The following is a 13,077-nucleotide window of genomic DNA, read 5'->3' as shown; positions in this document are numbered from 1 at the left end:
ACATACTACACTCACCACTCTGAAAGAACTTTCTTCTATTACTTCTTTTGAAAAAAAGAAGAACACAGTCATCAAAAGCAGACAACCATTGCAAAACTGCAATGTTGTCAACCGCTTTCATGCTCAGAAGAAAGCTCTAAATCTCATCATTGTGGATAGTGAGCTTGGACTCTTTCAGCCACATTTCTCCCTTCAAAGACTTTAGAAATGATCTCTGAAAGTATAGCCCTATCAATTAGGATTTTCAGATTTTTCCCACCTATACGGTTTAACCTTTTAACTGAAGCCGAGATCCTTTTCAAAAGTTCCGAGTTTGAGTTGTGAAACAAAAAGGTTGTGTCAAATGTCAGTAAAAACAAAATAGTTTTTCAAAGTATGTTGAAGGTTTATATGGAAATCCTTTAAACATGAGTATGATAGAGTACATGTTGTCATCAGTTGCGTCGAGATCTAGGCTGAGTTCAACTATTCCAGATGTTAACCCAGCCTTACTAAAGAAAATCTCAACATAAAAAAGTATAAAATATTTGTCATGCCACAACATCTCTTTCCTACAATCATAAAACCGGACTCAGAGCATATGTTACCTGAGTTTTGATACGTTTGTACAAAAAAAATTATAGCAGCCTCGTGAGCTTTAGCTCAAAAATACAAAACTTTCTTAAGTTTATTATATGGTTAACTGTAGATTAAAAAAGAAGATAAAGCAAGGAACACTGTAGAGAATTGCAATGCATGGTATAACACTTTAATTTAACATAACTTGGTGTTACATACTACACTCACCACTCTGAAAGAACTTTCTTCTATTACTTCTTTTGAATAAAAGAAGAACACAGTCATCAAAAACCGGACTCAGAGCATATGTTACCTGAGTTTTGATACTTTTGTACTAAAAAAATTTATAGCAGCCTCGTGAGCTTTAGCTCAAAAATACAAAACTTTCTTAAGTTTATTATATGGTTAACTGTAGATTAAAAAAGAAGATAAAGCAAGGAACACTGTAGAGAATTGAAATGCATGGTTTAACACTTTAATTTAACATAACTTGGTGTTACATACTACACTCACCACTCTGAAAGAACTTTCTTCTATTACTTCTTTTGAAAAAAAGAAGAACACAGTCATCAAAAGCAGACAACCATTGCAAAACTGCAATGTTGTCAACCGCTTTCATGCTCAGAAGAAAGCTCTAAATCTCATCATTGTGGATAGTGAGCTTGAACTCTTTCAGCCACATTTCTCCCTTCAAAGACTTTAGAAATGATCCCTGAAAGTATAGCCCTAACAATTAGGATTTTCAGATTTTTCCCACCTATACGGTTTAACTGAAGCTGAGATCATTTTCAAAAGTTCCGAGTTTGAGTTGTGAAACAAAAAGGTTGTGTCAAATGTCAGTAAAAACAAAATAGTTTTTCAAAGTATGTTGAAGGTTTATATGGAAATCAATGAAATCCTTTAAACATGAGTAGGATAGAGTACATGTTGTCATCAGTTGCGTCGAGATCTAGGCTGAGTTCAACTATTCCAGATGTTAACGCAGCCTTACTAAAGAAAATCTCAACATAAAAAAAGTATAAAATATTTGTCATGCCACAACATCTCTTTCCTACAATCATAAAACCGGACTCAGGGCATATGTTACCTGAGTTTTGATACTTTTGTACTAAAAAAATTTATAGCAGCCTCGTGAGCTTAAGCTCAAAAATACAAAACTTTCTTAAGTTTATTATATGGTTAACTGTAAATGAAAAAAGAAGATAAAGCAAGTAACACCGTAGAGAATTGAAATGCATGGTATAACACTTTAATTTAACATAACTTGGTGTTACATACTACACTCACCACTCTAAAAGAACTTTCTTCTATTTCTTCATTAGAAATAAAGAAGAACACAGTCATCAAAAGCAGACTACCATTGCAAATATGCAATGTTTTCAACCGCTTTCATGCTCAGAAGAAAGCTCTAAATCTCATCATTGTGGATAGTGTGCTTGGACTCTTTCAGCCACATTTCTCCCTTCAAAGACTTTAGAAATGATCCCTGAAAGTATAGCCCTAACAATTAGGATTTTCAGATCTTTCACACCTATACGGTTTAACCTTTTAACTGAAACTGAGATCATTTTCAAAAGTTCCGAGTTTGAGTTGTGAAACAAAAAGGTTGTGTCAAATGTGAGTAAAAACAAAATAGTTTTTCAAAGTATGTTGAAGGTTTATATGGAAATCCTTCAAACATGAGTATGATAGAGTACATGTTGTCATCAGTTGCGTCGAGATCTAGGCTGAGTTCAACTATTCCAGATGTTAACCCAGCCTTACTAAAGAAAATCTCAACATAAAAAAAGTATAAAATATTTGTCATGCCACAACATCTCTTTCCAACAATCCAAAAACCGGACTCAGGGCATATGTTACCTGAGTTTTGATACTTTTGTACTAAAAAAAACTTTATAGCAGCCTCGTGAGCTTTGGCTCGAAAATACAAAACTTTCTTAAGTTTATTATATGGTTAACTGTAGATTAAAAAAAGAAGAGAGAGCAAGTAACACTGTAGAGAATTGAAAAGCATGGTTTAACACTTTAATTTAACATAACTTGGTGTTACATACTACACTCACCACTCTGAAAGAACTTTCTTCTATTACTTCTTTTGATAAAAAGAAGAACACAGTCATCAAAAGCAGACAACCATTGCAAAACTGCAATGTTGTCAACCGCTTTCATGCTCAGAAGAAAGCTCTAAATCTCATCATTGTTGATAGTGAGCTTGGACTCTTTCAGCCACATTACTCCCTTCAAAGACTTTAGAAATGATCCCTGAAAGTATAGCCCTAACAATTAGGATTTTCAGATTTTTCCCACCTATACGGTTTAACCTTTTAACTGAAGCCGAGATCCTTTTCAAAAGTTCCGAGTTTGAGTTGTGAAACAAAAAGGTTGTGTCAAATGTCAGTAAAAACAAAATAGTTTTTCAAAGTATGTTGAAGGTTTATATGGAAATCAATGAAATCCTTTAAACATGAGTATGATAGAGTACATGTTGTCATCAGTTGCGTCGAGATCTAGGCTGAGTTCAACTATTCCAGATGTTAACCCAGCCTTACTAAAGAAAATCTCAACATAAAAAAGTATAAAATATTTGTCATGCCACAACATCTCTTTCCTACAATCATAAAACCGGACTCAGGGCATATGTTACCTGAGTTTTGATACTTTTGTACTAAAAAAATTTATAGCAGCCTCGTGAGCTTTAGCTCAAAAATACAAAACTTTCTTAAGTTTATTAAATGGTTAACTGTAGATTAAAAAAGAAGATAAAGCAAGTAACACTGTAGAGAATTGAAATGCATGGTTTAACACTTTAATTTAACATAACTTGGTGTTACATACTACACTCACCACTCTGAAAGAACTTTCTTCTATTACTTCTTTTGAAAAAAAGAAGAACACAGTCATCAAAAGCAGACAACCATTGCAAAACTGCAATGTTGTCAACCACTTTCATGCTCAGAAGAAAGCTCTAAATCTCATCATTGTGGATAGTGAGCTTGGACTCTTTCAGCCACATTTCTCCCTTCAAAGACTTTAGAAATGATCCCTGAAAGTATAGCCCTAACAATTAGGATTTTCGGATTTTTCCCACCTATACGGTTAACCTCTTAACTGAAGCTGAGATCATTTTCAAAAGTTCCGAGTTGGAGTTGTGAAACAAAAAGGTTGTGTCAAATGTCAGTAAAAACAAAATAGTTTTTCAAAGTATGTTGAAGGTTTATATGGAAATCAATGAAATCCTTTAAACATGAGTATGATAGAGTACATGTTGTCATCAGTTGCGTCGAGATCTAGGCTGAGTTCAACTATTCCAGATGTTAATCCAGCCTTACTAAAGAAAATCTCAACATAAAAAAAGTATAAAATATTTGTCATGCCACAACATCTCTTTCCTACAATCAAAAAACCGGACTCAGGGCATATGTTACCTGAGTTTTGATACCTTTGTACTAAAAAAAACTTTATAGCAGCCTCCTGAGCTTTGGCTCAAAAATACAAAACTTTCTTAAGTTTATTATATGGTTAACTGTAGATTAAAAAAAGAAGATAGAGCAAATAACACAGTAGAGAATTGAAACACATGGTTTAACACTTTAATTTAACATAACTTGGTGTTACATACTACACTCACCACTCTGAAAGAACTTTCTTCTATTATTTCTTTTGAAAAAAAGAAGAACACAGTCATCAAAAGCAGACAACCATTGCTAAACTGCAATGTTGTCAACCGCTTTCATGCTAAGAAGAAAGCTCTAAATCTCATCATTGTGGATAGTGAGCTTGGACTCTTTCAGCCACATTTCTCCCTTCAAAGACTTTAGAAATGATCCCTGAAAGTATAGCCCTAACAATTAGGATTTTCAGATTTTTCCCACCTATACGGTTTAACCTTTTAACTGAAGCTGAGAACATTTTCTAAAGTTCCGAGTTTGAGATGTGAAACAAAAAGGTTGTGTCAAATGTCAGTAAAAACAAAATAGTTTTTCAAAGTATGTGAAGGTTTATATGGAAATCCTTTAAACATGAGTATGATAGAGTACATGTTGTCATCAGTTGCGTCGAGATCTAGGCTGAGTTCAACTATTCCAGATGTTAACCCAGCCTTACTAAAGAAAATCTCAACATAAAAAAGTATAAAATATTTGTCATGCCACAACATCTCTTTCCTACAATCTTAAAACCGGACTCAGGGCATATGTTACCTGAGTTTTGATACTTTTGTAATAAAAAAAACTTTATAGCAGCCTCGTGAGCTTTGGTTCGAAAATACAAAACTTTCTTAAGTTTATTATATGGTTAACTGTAGATTAAAAAAAGAAGAGAGAGCAAGTAACACTGTAGAGAATTGAAACACATGGTTTAACACTATAATTTAACATGACTTGGTGTTACATACTACACTCTCCACTCTGAAAGAACTTTCTTCTATTACTTCTTTTGAAAAAAAGAAGAACACAGTCATCAAAAGCAGACAACCATTGCAAAACTGCAATGTTGTCAACCGCTTTCATGCTCAGAAGAAAGCTCTAAATCTCATCATTGTGGATAGTGAGCTTGGACTCTTTCAGCCACGTTTCTCCTTTCAAAGACTTTAGAAATGATCTCTGAAAGTATAGCCCTAACAATTAGGATTTTCAGATTTTTCCCACCTATACGGTTTAACCTTTTAACTGAAGCCGAGATCCTTTTCAAAAGTTCCGAGTTTGAGTTGTGAAACAAAAAGGTTGTGTCAAATGTCAGTAAAAACAAAATAGTTTTTCAAAGTATGTTGAAGGTTTATATGGAAATCAATGAAATCCTTTAAACATGAGTATGATAGAGTACATGTTGTCATCAGTTGCGTCGAGATCTAGGCTGAGTTCAACTATTCCAGATGTTAACCCAGCCTTACTAAAGAAAATCTCAACATAAAAAACGTATAAAATATTTGTCATGCCACAACATCTCTTTCCTACAATCATAAAACCGGACTCAGGGCATATGTTACCTGAGTTTTGATACTTTTGTAATGAAAAAAACTTTATAGCAGCCTCGTGAGCTTTGGCTCAAAAATACAAAACTTTCTTAAGTTTATTATATGGTTAACTGTAGATTAAAAAAGAAGATAGAGCAGATAACACTGTAGAGAATTGAAATGCATGGTTTAACACTTTAATTTAACATAACTTGGTGTTATATACTACACTCACCACTCCGAAAGAACTTTCTTCTATTACTTCTTTTGAAAAAAAGAAGAACACAGTCATCAAAAGCAGACAACCATTGCAAAACTGCAATGTTGTCAACCGCTTTCATGCTCAGAAGAAAGCTCTAAATCTCATCATTGTGGATAGTGAGCTTGGACTCTTTCAGCCACATTTCTCCCTTCAAAGACTTTAGAAATGATCCCTGAAAGTATAGCCCTAACAATTAGGATTTTCAGATTTTTCCCACCTATACGGTTAACCTCTTAACTGAAGCTGAGATCATTTTCAAAAGTTCCGAGTTGGAGTTGTGAAACAAAAAGGTTGTGTCAAATGTCAGTAAAAACAAAATAGTTTTTCAAAGTATGTTGAAGGTTTATATGGAAATCAATGAAATCCTTTAAACATGAGTATGATAGAGTACATGTTGTCATCAGTTGCGTCGAGATCTAGGCTGAGTTCAACTATTCCAGATGTTAACCCAGCCTTACTAAAGAAAATCTCAACATAAAAAAGTATAAAATATTTGTCATGCCACAACATCTCTTTCCTACAATCTTAAAACCGGACTCAGGGCATATGTTACCTGAGTTTTGATACTTTTGTAATAAAAAAATCTTTATAGCAGCCTCGTGAGCTTTGGCTCGAAAATACAAAACTTTCTTAAGTTTATTATATGGTTAACTGTAGATTAAAAAAAGAAGAGAGAGCAAGTAACACTGTAGAGAATTGAAACACATGGTTTAACACTATAATTTAACATAACTTGGTGTTACATACTACACTTTCCACTCTGAAAGAACTTTCTTCTACTACTTCTTTTGAAAAAAAGAAGAACACAGTCATCAAAAGCAGACAACCATTGCAAAACTGCAATGTTGTGAACCGCTTTCATGCTCAGAAGAAAGCTCTAAATCTCATCATTGTGGATAGTGAGCTTGGACTCTTTCAGCCACATTTCTCCCTTCAAAGACTTTAGAAATGATCCCTGAAAGTATAGCCCTAACAATTAGGATTTTCAGATTTTTCCCACCTATACGGTTTAACCTTTTAACTGAAGCTGAGATCCTTTTCAAAAGTTCCGAGTTTGAGTTGTGAAACAAAAAGGTTGTGTCAAATGTCAGTAAAAACAAAATAGTTTTTCAAAGTATGTTGAAGGTTTATATGGAAATCAATGAAATCCTTTAAACATGAGTATGATAGAGTACATGTTGTCATCAGTTGCGTCGAGATCTAGGCTGAGTTCAACTATTCCAGATGTTAACCCAGCCTTACTAAAGAAAATCTCAACATAAAAAAAGTATAAAATATTTGTCATGCCACAACATCTCTTTCCTACAATCAAAAAACCGGACTCAGGGCATATGTTACCTGAGTTTTGATACCTTTGTACTAAAAAAAACTTTATAGCAGCCTCCTGAGCTTTGGCTCAAAAATACAAAACTTTCTTAAGTTTATTATATGGTTAACTGTAGATTAAAAAAGAAGATAGAGCAGATAACACTGTAGAGAATTGAAATGCATGGTTTAACACTTTAATTTAACATAACTTGGTGTTACATACTACACTCACCACTCTGAAAGAACTTTCTTCTATTACTTCTTTTGAAAAAAAGAAGAACACAGTCATCAAAAGCAGACATCCATTGCAAAACTGCAATGTTGTCAACCGCTTTCATGCTCAGAAGAAAGCTCTAAATCTCATTAATGTGGATAGTGAGCTTGGACTCTTTCAGCCACATTTCTCCCTTCAAAGACTTTAGAAATGATCCCTGAAAGTATAGCCCTAACAATTAGGATTTTCAGATTTTTCCCACCTATACGGTTAACCTCTTAACTGAAGCTGAGATCATTTTCAAAAGTTCCGAGTTGGAGTTGTGAAACAAAAAGGTTGTGTCAAATGTCAGTAAAAACAAAATAGTTTTTCAAAGTATGTTGAAGGTTTATATGGAAATCAATGAAATCCTTTAAACATGAGTATGATAGAGTACATGTTGTCATCAGTTGCGTCGAGATCTAGGCTGAGTTCAACTATTCCAGATGTTAACCCAGCCTTACTAAAGATAATCTCAACATAAAAAAGTATAAAATATTTGTCATGCCACAACATCTCTTTCCTACAATCTTAAAACCGGACTCAGGGCATATGTTACCTGAGTTTTGATACTTTTGTAATAAAAAAAACTTTATAGCAGCCTCGTGAGCTTTGGCTCGAAAATACAAAACTTTCTTAAGTTTATTATATGGTTAACTGTAGATTAAAAAAAGAAGAGAGAGCAAGTAACACTGTAGAGAATTGAAACACATGGTTTAACACTATAATTTAACATAACTTGGTGTTACATACTACACTCTCCACTCTGAAAGAACTTTCTTCTACTACTTCTTTTGAAAAAAAGAAGAACACAGTCATCAAAAGCAGACAACCATTGCAAAACTGCAATGTTGTCAACCGCTTTCATGCTCAGAAGAAAGCTCTAAATCTCATCATTGTGGATAGTGAGCTTGTACTCTTTCAGCCACATTTCTCCCTTCAAAGACTTTAGAAATGATCTCTGAAAGTATAGCCCTAACAATTAGGATTTTCAGATTTTTCCCACCTATACGGTTTAACCTTTTAACTGAAGCTGAGATCATTTTCAAAAGTTCCGAGTTTGAGTTGTGAAACAAAAAGGTTGTGTCAAATGTCAGTAAAAACAAAATAGTTTTTCAAAGTATGTTGAAGGTTTATATGGAAATCCTTTAAACATGAGTATGATAGAGTACATGTTGTCATCAGTTGCGTCGAGATCTAGGCTGAGTTCAACTATTCCAGATGTTAACCCAGCCTTACCAAAGAAAATCTCAACATAAAAAAAGTATAAAATATTTGTCATGCCACAACATCTCTTTCCTACAATCAAAAAACCGGACTCAGGGCATATGTTACCTGAGTTTTGATACTTTTGTAATAAAAAAAACTTTATAGCAGCCTCGTGAGCTTTGGCTCGAAAATACAAAACTTTCTTAAGTTTATTATATGGTTAACTGTAGATTAAAAAAAGAAGAGAGAGCAAGTAACACTGTAGAGAATTGAAACACATGGTTTAACACTATAATTTAACATAACTTGGTGTTACATACTACACTCTCCACTCTGAAAGAACTTTCTTCTACTACTTCTTTTGAAAAAAAGAAGAACACAGTCATCAAAAGCAGACAACCATTGCAAAACTGCAATGTTGTCAACCGCTTTCATGCTCAGAAGAAAGCTCTAAATCTCATCATTGTGGATAGTGAGCTTGTACTCTTTCAGCCACATTTCTCCCTTCAAAGACTTTAGAAATGATCCCTGAAAGTATAGCCCTAACAATTAGGATTTTCAGATTTTTCCCACCTATACGGTTAACCTCTTAACTGAAGCTGAGATCATTTTCAAAAGTTCCGAGTTGGAGTTGTGAAACAAAAAGGTTGTGTCAAATGTCAGTAAAAACAAAATAGTTTTTCAAAGTATGTTGAAGGTTTATATGGAAATCAATGAAATCCTTTAAACATGAGTATGATAGAGTACATGTTGTCATCAGTTGCGTCGAGATCTAGGCTGAGTTCAACTATTCCAGATGTTAACCCAGCCTTACTAAAGAAAATCTCAACATAAAAAAGTATAAAATATTTGTCATGCCACAACATCTCTTTCCTACAATCTTAAAACCGGACTCAGGGCATATGTTACCTGAGTTTTGATACTTTTGTAATAAAAAAATCTTTATAGCAGCCTCGTGAGCTTTGGCTCGAAAATACAAAACTTTCTTAAGTTTATTATATGGTTAACTGTAGATTAAAAAAAGAAGAGAGAGCAAGTAACACTGTAGAGAATTGAAACACATGGTTTAACACTATAATTTAACATAACTTGGTGTTACATACTACACTTTCCACTCTGAAAGAACTTTCTTCTACTACTTCTTTTGAAAAAAAGAAGAACACAGTCATCAAAAGCAGACAACCATTGCAAAACTGCAATGTTGTGAACCGCTTTCATGCTCAGAAGAAAGCTCTAAATCTCATCATTGTGGATAGTGAGCTTGGACTCTTTCAGCCACATTTCTCCCTTCAAAGACTTTAGAAATGATCCCTGAAAGTATAGCCCTAACAATTAGGATTTTCAGATTTTTCCCACCTATACGGTTTAACCTTTTAACTGAAGCTGAGATCCTTTTCAAAAGTTCCGAGTTTGAGTTGTGAAACAAAAAGGTTGTGTCAAATGTCAGTAAAAACAAAATAGTTTTTCAAAGTATGTTGAAGGTTTATATGGAAATCAATGAAATCCTTTAAACATGAGTATGATAGAGTACATGTTGTCATCAGTTGCGTCGAGATCTAGGCTGAGTTCAACTATTCCAGATGTTAACCCAGCCTTACTAAAGAAAATCTCAACATAAAAAAAGTATAAAATATTTGTCATGCCACAACATCTCTTTCCTACAATCAAAAAACCGGACTCAGGGCATATGTTACCTGAGTTTTGATACCTTTGTACTAAAAAAAACTTTATAGCAGCCTCCTGAGCTTTGGCTCAAAAATACAAAACTTTCTTAAGTTTATTATATGGTTAACTGTAGATTAAAAAAGAAGATAGAGCAGATAACACTGTAGAGAATTGAAATGCATGGTTTAACACTTTAATTTAACATAACTTGGTGTTACATACTACACTCACCACTCTGAAAGAACTTTCTTCTATTACTTCTTTTGAAAAAAAGAAGAACACAGTCATCAAAAGCAGACATCCATTGCAAAACTGCAATGTTGTCAACCGCTTTCATGCTCAGAAGAAAGCTCTAAATCTCATTAATGTGGATAGTGAGCTTGGACTCTTTCAGCCACATTTCTCCCTTCAAAGACTTTAGAAATGATCCCTGAAAGTATAGCCCTAACAATTAGGATTTTCAGATTTTTCCCACCTATACGGTTAACCTCTTAACTGAAGCTGAGATCATTTTCAAAAGTTCCGAGTTGGAGTTGTGAAACAAAAAGGTTGTGTCAAATGTCAGTAAAAACAAAATAGTTTTTCAAAGTATGTTGAAGGTTTATATGGAAATCAATGAAATCCTTTAAACATGAGTATGATAGAGTACATGTTGTCATCAGTTGCGTCGAGATCTAGGCTGAGTTCAACTATTCCAGATGTTAACCCAGCCTTACTAAAGATAATCTCAACATAAAAAAGTATAAAATATTTGTCATGCCACAACATCTCTTTCCTACAATCTTAAAACCGGACTCAGGGCATATGTTACCTGAGTTTTGATACTTTTGTAATAAAAAAAACTTTATAGCAGCCTCGTGAGCTTTGGCTCGAAAATACAAAACTTTCTTAAGTTTATTATATGGTTAACTGTAGATTAAAAAAAGAAGAGAGAGCAAGTAACACTGTAGAGAATTGAAACACATGGTTTAACACTATAATTTAACATAACTTGGTGTTACATACTACACTCTCCACTCTGAAAGAACTTTCTTCTACTACTTCTTTTGAAAAAAAGAAGAACACAGTCATCAAAAGCAGACAACCATTGCAAAACTGCAATGTTGTCAACCGCTTTCATGCTCAGAAGAAAGCTCTAAATCTCATCATTGTGGATAGTGAGCTTGTACTCTTTCAGCCACATTTCTCCCTTCAAAGACTTTAGAAATGATCTCTGAAAGTATAGCCCTAACAATTAGGATTTTCAGATTTTTCCCACCTATACGGTTTAACCTTTTAACTGAAGCTGAGATCATTTTCAAAAGTTCCGAGTTTGAGTTGTGAAACAAAAAGGTTGTGTCAAATGTCAGTAAAAACAAAATAGTTTTTCAAAGTATGTTGAAGGTTTATATGGAAATCCTTTAAACATGAGTATGATAGAGTACATGTTGTCATCAGTTGCGTCGAGATCTAGGCTGAGTTCAACTATTCCAGATGTTAACCCAGCCTTACCAAAGAAAATCTCAACATAAAAAAAGTATAAAATATTTGTCATGCCACAACATCTCTTTCCTACAATCAAAAAACCGGACTCAGGGCATATGTTACCTGAGTTTTGATACTTTTGTAATAAAAAAAACTTTATAACAGCCTCGTGAGCTTTGGCTCGAAAATACAAAACTTTCTTAAGTTTATTATATGGTTAACTGTAGATTAAAAAAGAAGATAAAGCAAGTAACACTGTAGAGAATTGAAATGCATGGTTTAACACTTTAATTTAACATAACTTGGTGTTACATACTACACTCACCACTCTGAAAGAACTTTCTTCTATTACTTCTTTTGAAAAAAAGAAGAACACAGTCATCAAAAGCAGACAACCATTGCAAAACTGCAATGTTGTCAACCGCTTTCATGCTCAGAAGAAAGCTCTAAATCTCATCAATGTAGATAGTGAGCTTGGACTCTTTCAGCCACATTTCTCCCTTCAAAGACTTTAGAAATGATCCCTGAAAGTATAGCCCTAACAATTAGGATTTTCAGATTTTTACCACCTATACGGTTAACCTCTTAACTGAAGCTGAGATCATTTTCAAAAGTTCCGAGTTGGAGTTGTGAAACAAAAAGGTTGTGTCAAATGTCAGTAAAAACAAAATAGTTTTTCAAAGTATGTTGAAGGTTTATATGGAAATCAATGAAATCCTTTAAACATGAGTATGATAGAGTACATGTTGTCATCAGTTGCGTCGAGATCTAGGCTGAGTTCAACTATTCCAGATGTTAACCCAGCCTTACTAAAGAAAATCTCAACATAAAAAAGTATAAAATATTTGTCATGCCACAACATCTCTTTCCTACAATCTTAAAACCGGACTCAGGGCATATGTTACCTGAGTTTTGATACTTTTGTAATAAAAAAAACTTTATAGCAGCCTCGTGAGCTTTGGCTCGAAAATACAAAACTTTCTTAAGTTTATTATATGGTTAACTGTAGATTAAAAAAAGAAGAGAGAGCAAGTAACACTGTAGAGAATTGAAACACATGGTTTAACACTATAATTTAACATAACTTGGTGTTACATACTACACTCTCCACTCTGAAAGAACTTTCTTCTACTACTTCTTTTGAAAAAAAGAAGAACACAGTCATCAAAAGCAGACAACCATTGCAAAACTGCAATGTTGTCAACCGCTTTCATGCTCAGAAGAAAGCTCTAAATCTCATCATTGTGGATAGTGAGCTTGGACTCTTTCAGCCACATTTCTCCCTTCAAAGACTTTAGAAATGATCCCTGAAAGTATAGCCCTAAAAATTAGGATTTTCAGATTTTTCCCACCTATACGGTTTAACCTTTTAACTGAAGCTGAGATCATTTTCAAAAGTTCCGAGTT

The 13,077-nt window shown here is 33.9% G+C and overlaps 17 non-coding genes across 17 annotated transcripts; all 17 read right to left on the bottom strand.

Moving 5' to 3' along the window:
- Positions 1-13: 13 nt before the first annotated feature.
- Positions 14-230, bottom strand: LOC130360165 (small nucleolar RNA U3). Its single transcript, XR_008890638.1, has one exon. It is a non-coding gene; the product is annotated as a small nucleolar RNA U3 (small nucleolar RNA).
- Positions 231-1,069: 839 nt separating this feature from the next.
- Positions 1,070-1,286, bottom strand: LOC130360127 (small nucleolar RNA U3). Its single transcript, XR_008890605.1, has one exon. It is a non-coding gene; the product is annotated as a small nucleolar RNA U3 (small nucleolar RNA).
- Positions 1,287-1,843: 557 nt separating this feature from the next.
- On the bottom strand, positions 1,844-2,060 carry LOC130359286 (small nucleolar RNA U3). The gene has a single exon (XR_008890036.1). It is a non-coding gene; the product is annotated as a small nucleolar RNA U3 (small nucleolar RNA).
- A 559-nt stretch (positions 2,061-2,619) lies between these two features.
- Positions 2,620-2,836, bottom strand: LOC130359152 (small nucleolar RNA U3). The gene has a single exon (XR_008889917.1). It is a non-coding gene; the product is annotated as a small nucleolar RNA U3 (small nucleolar RNA).
- A 564-nt stretch (positions 2,837-3,400) lies between these two features.
- LOC130360077 (small nucleolar RNA U3) lies at positions 3,401-3,617 on the bottom strand. The gene has a single exon (XR_008890559.1). It is a non-coding gene; the product is annotated as a small nucleolar RNA U3 (small nucleolar RNA).
- A 567-nt stretch (positions 3,618-4,184) lies between these two features.
- Positions 4,185-4,401, bottom strand: LOC130359029 (small nucleolar RNA U3). The gene has a single exon (XR_008889808.1). It is a non-coding gene; the product is annotated as a small nucleolar RNA U3 (small nucleolar RNA).
- A 557-nt stretch (positions 4,402-4,958) lies between these two features.
- On the bottom strand, positions 4,959-5,175 carry LOC130360080 (small nucleolar RNA U3). The gene has a single exon (XR_008890562.1). It is a non-coding gene; the product is annotated as a small nucleolar RNA U3 (small nucleolar RNA).
- A 567-nt stretch (positions 5,176-5,742) lies between these two features.
- LOC130360138 (small nucleolar RNA U3) lies at positions 5,743-5,959 on the bottom strand. The gene has a single exon (XR_008890615.1). It is a non-coding gene; the product is annotated as a small nucleolar RNA U3 (small nucleolar RNA).
- A 566-nt stretch (positions 5,960-6,525) lies between these two features.
- On the bottom strand, positions 6,526-6,742 carry LOC130360065 (small nucleolar RNA U3). Its single transcript, XR_008890547.1, has one exon. It is a non-coding gene; the product is annotated as a small nucleolar RNA U3 (small nucleolar RNA).
- A 567-nt stretch (positions 6,743-7,309) lies between these two features.
- On the bottom strand, positions 7,310-7,526 carry LOC130359192 (small nucleolar RNA U3). Its single transcript, XR_008889953.1, has one exon. It is a non-coding gene; the product is annotated as a small nucleolar RNA U3 (small nucleolar RNA).
- A 566-nt stretch (positions 7,527-8,092) lies between these two features.
- LOC130360112 (small nucleolar RNA U3) lies at positions 8,093-8,309 on the bottom strand. The gene has a single exon (XR_008890592.1). It is a non-coding gene; the product is annotated as a small nucleolar RNA U3 (small nucleolar RNA).
- A 559-nt stretch (positions 8,310-8,868) lies between these two features.
- Positions 8,869-9,085, bottom strand: LOC130360061 (small nucleolar RNA U3). The gene has a single exon (XR_008890544.1). It is a non-coding gene; the product is annotated as a small nucleolar RNA U3 (small nucleolar RNA).
- Positions 9,086-9,651: 566 nt separating this feature from the next.
- Positions 9,652-9,868, bottom strand: LOC130360064 (small nucleolar RNA U3). The gene has a single exon (XR_008890546.1). It is a non-coding gene; the product is annotated as a small nucleolar RNA U3 (small nucleolar RNA).
- A 567-nt stretch (positions 9,869-10,435) lies between these two features.
- Positions 10,436-10,652, bottom strand: LOC130359191 (small nucleolar RNA U3). Its single transcript, XR_008889952.1, has one exon. It is a non-coding gene; the product is annotated as a small nucleolar RNA U3 (small nucleolar RNA).
- A 566-nt stretch (positions 10,653-11,218) lies between these two features.
- On the bottom strand, positions 11,219-11,435 carry LOC130360111 (small nucleolar RNA U3). The gene has a single exon (XR_008890591.1). It is a non-coding gene; the product is annotated as a small nucleolar RNA U3 (small nucleolar RNA).
- Positions 11,436-11,993: 558 nt separating this feature from the next.
- LOC130358985 (small nucleolar RNA U3) lies at positions 11,994-12,210 on the bottom strand. The gene has a single exon (XR_008889768.1). It is a non-coding gene; the product is annotated as a small nucleolar RNA U3 (small nucleolar RNA).
- A 566-nt stretch (positions 12,211-12,776) lies between these two features.
- LOC130360062 (small nucleolar RNA U3) lies at positions 12,777-12,993 on the bottom strand. The gene has a single exon (XR_008890545.1). It is a non-coding gene; the product is annotated as a small nucleolar RNA U3 (small nucleolar RNA).
- Positions 12,994-13,077: the final 84 nt, after the last annotated feature.

The sequence above is a fragment of the Hyla sarda genome, chromosome 2 (assembly GCF_029499605.1).
Source record: "Hyla sarda isolate aHylSar1 chromosome 2, aHylSar1.hap1, whole genome shotgun sequence".
Lineage (NCBI taxonomy): Eukaryota > Metazoa > Chordata > Amphibia > Anura > Hylidae > Hyla > Hyla sarda.
This window is presented reverse-complemented; position numbering and strand designations above follow the sequence as displayed.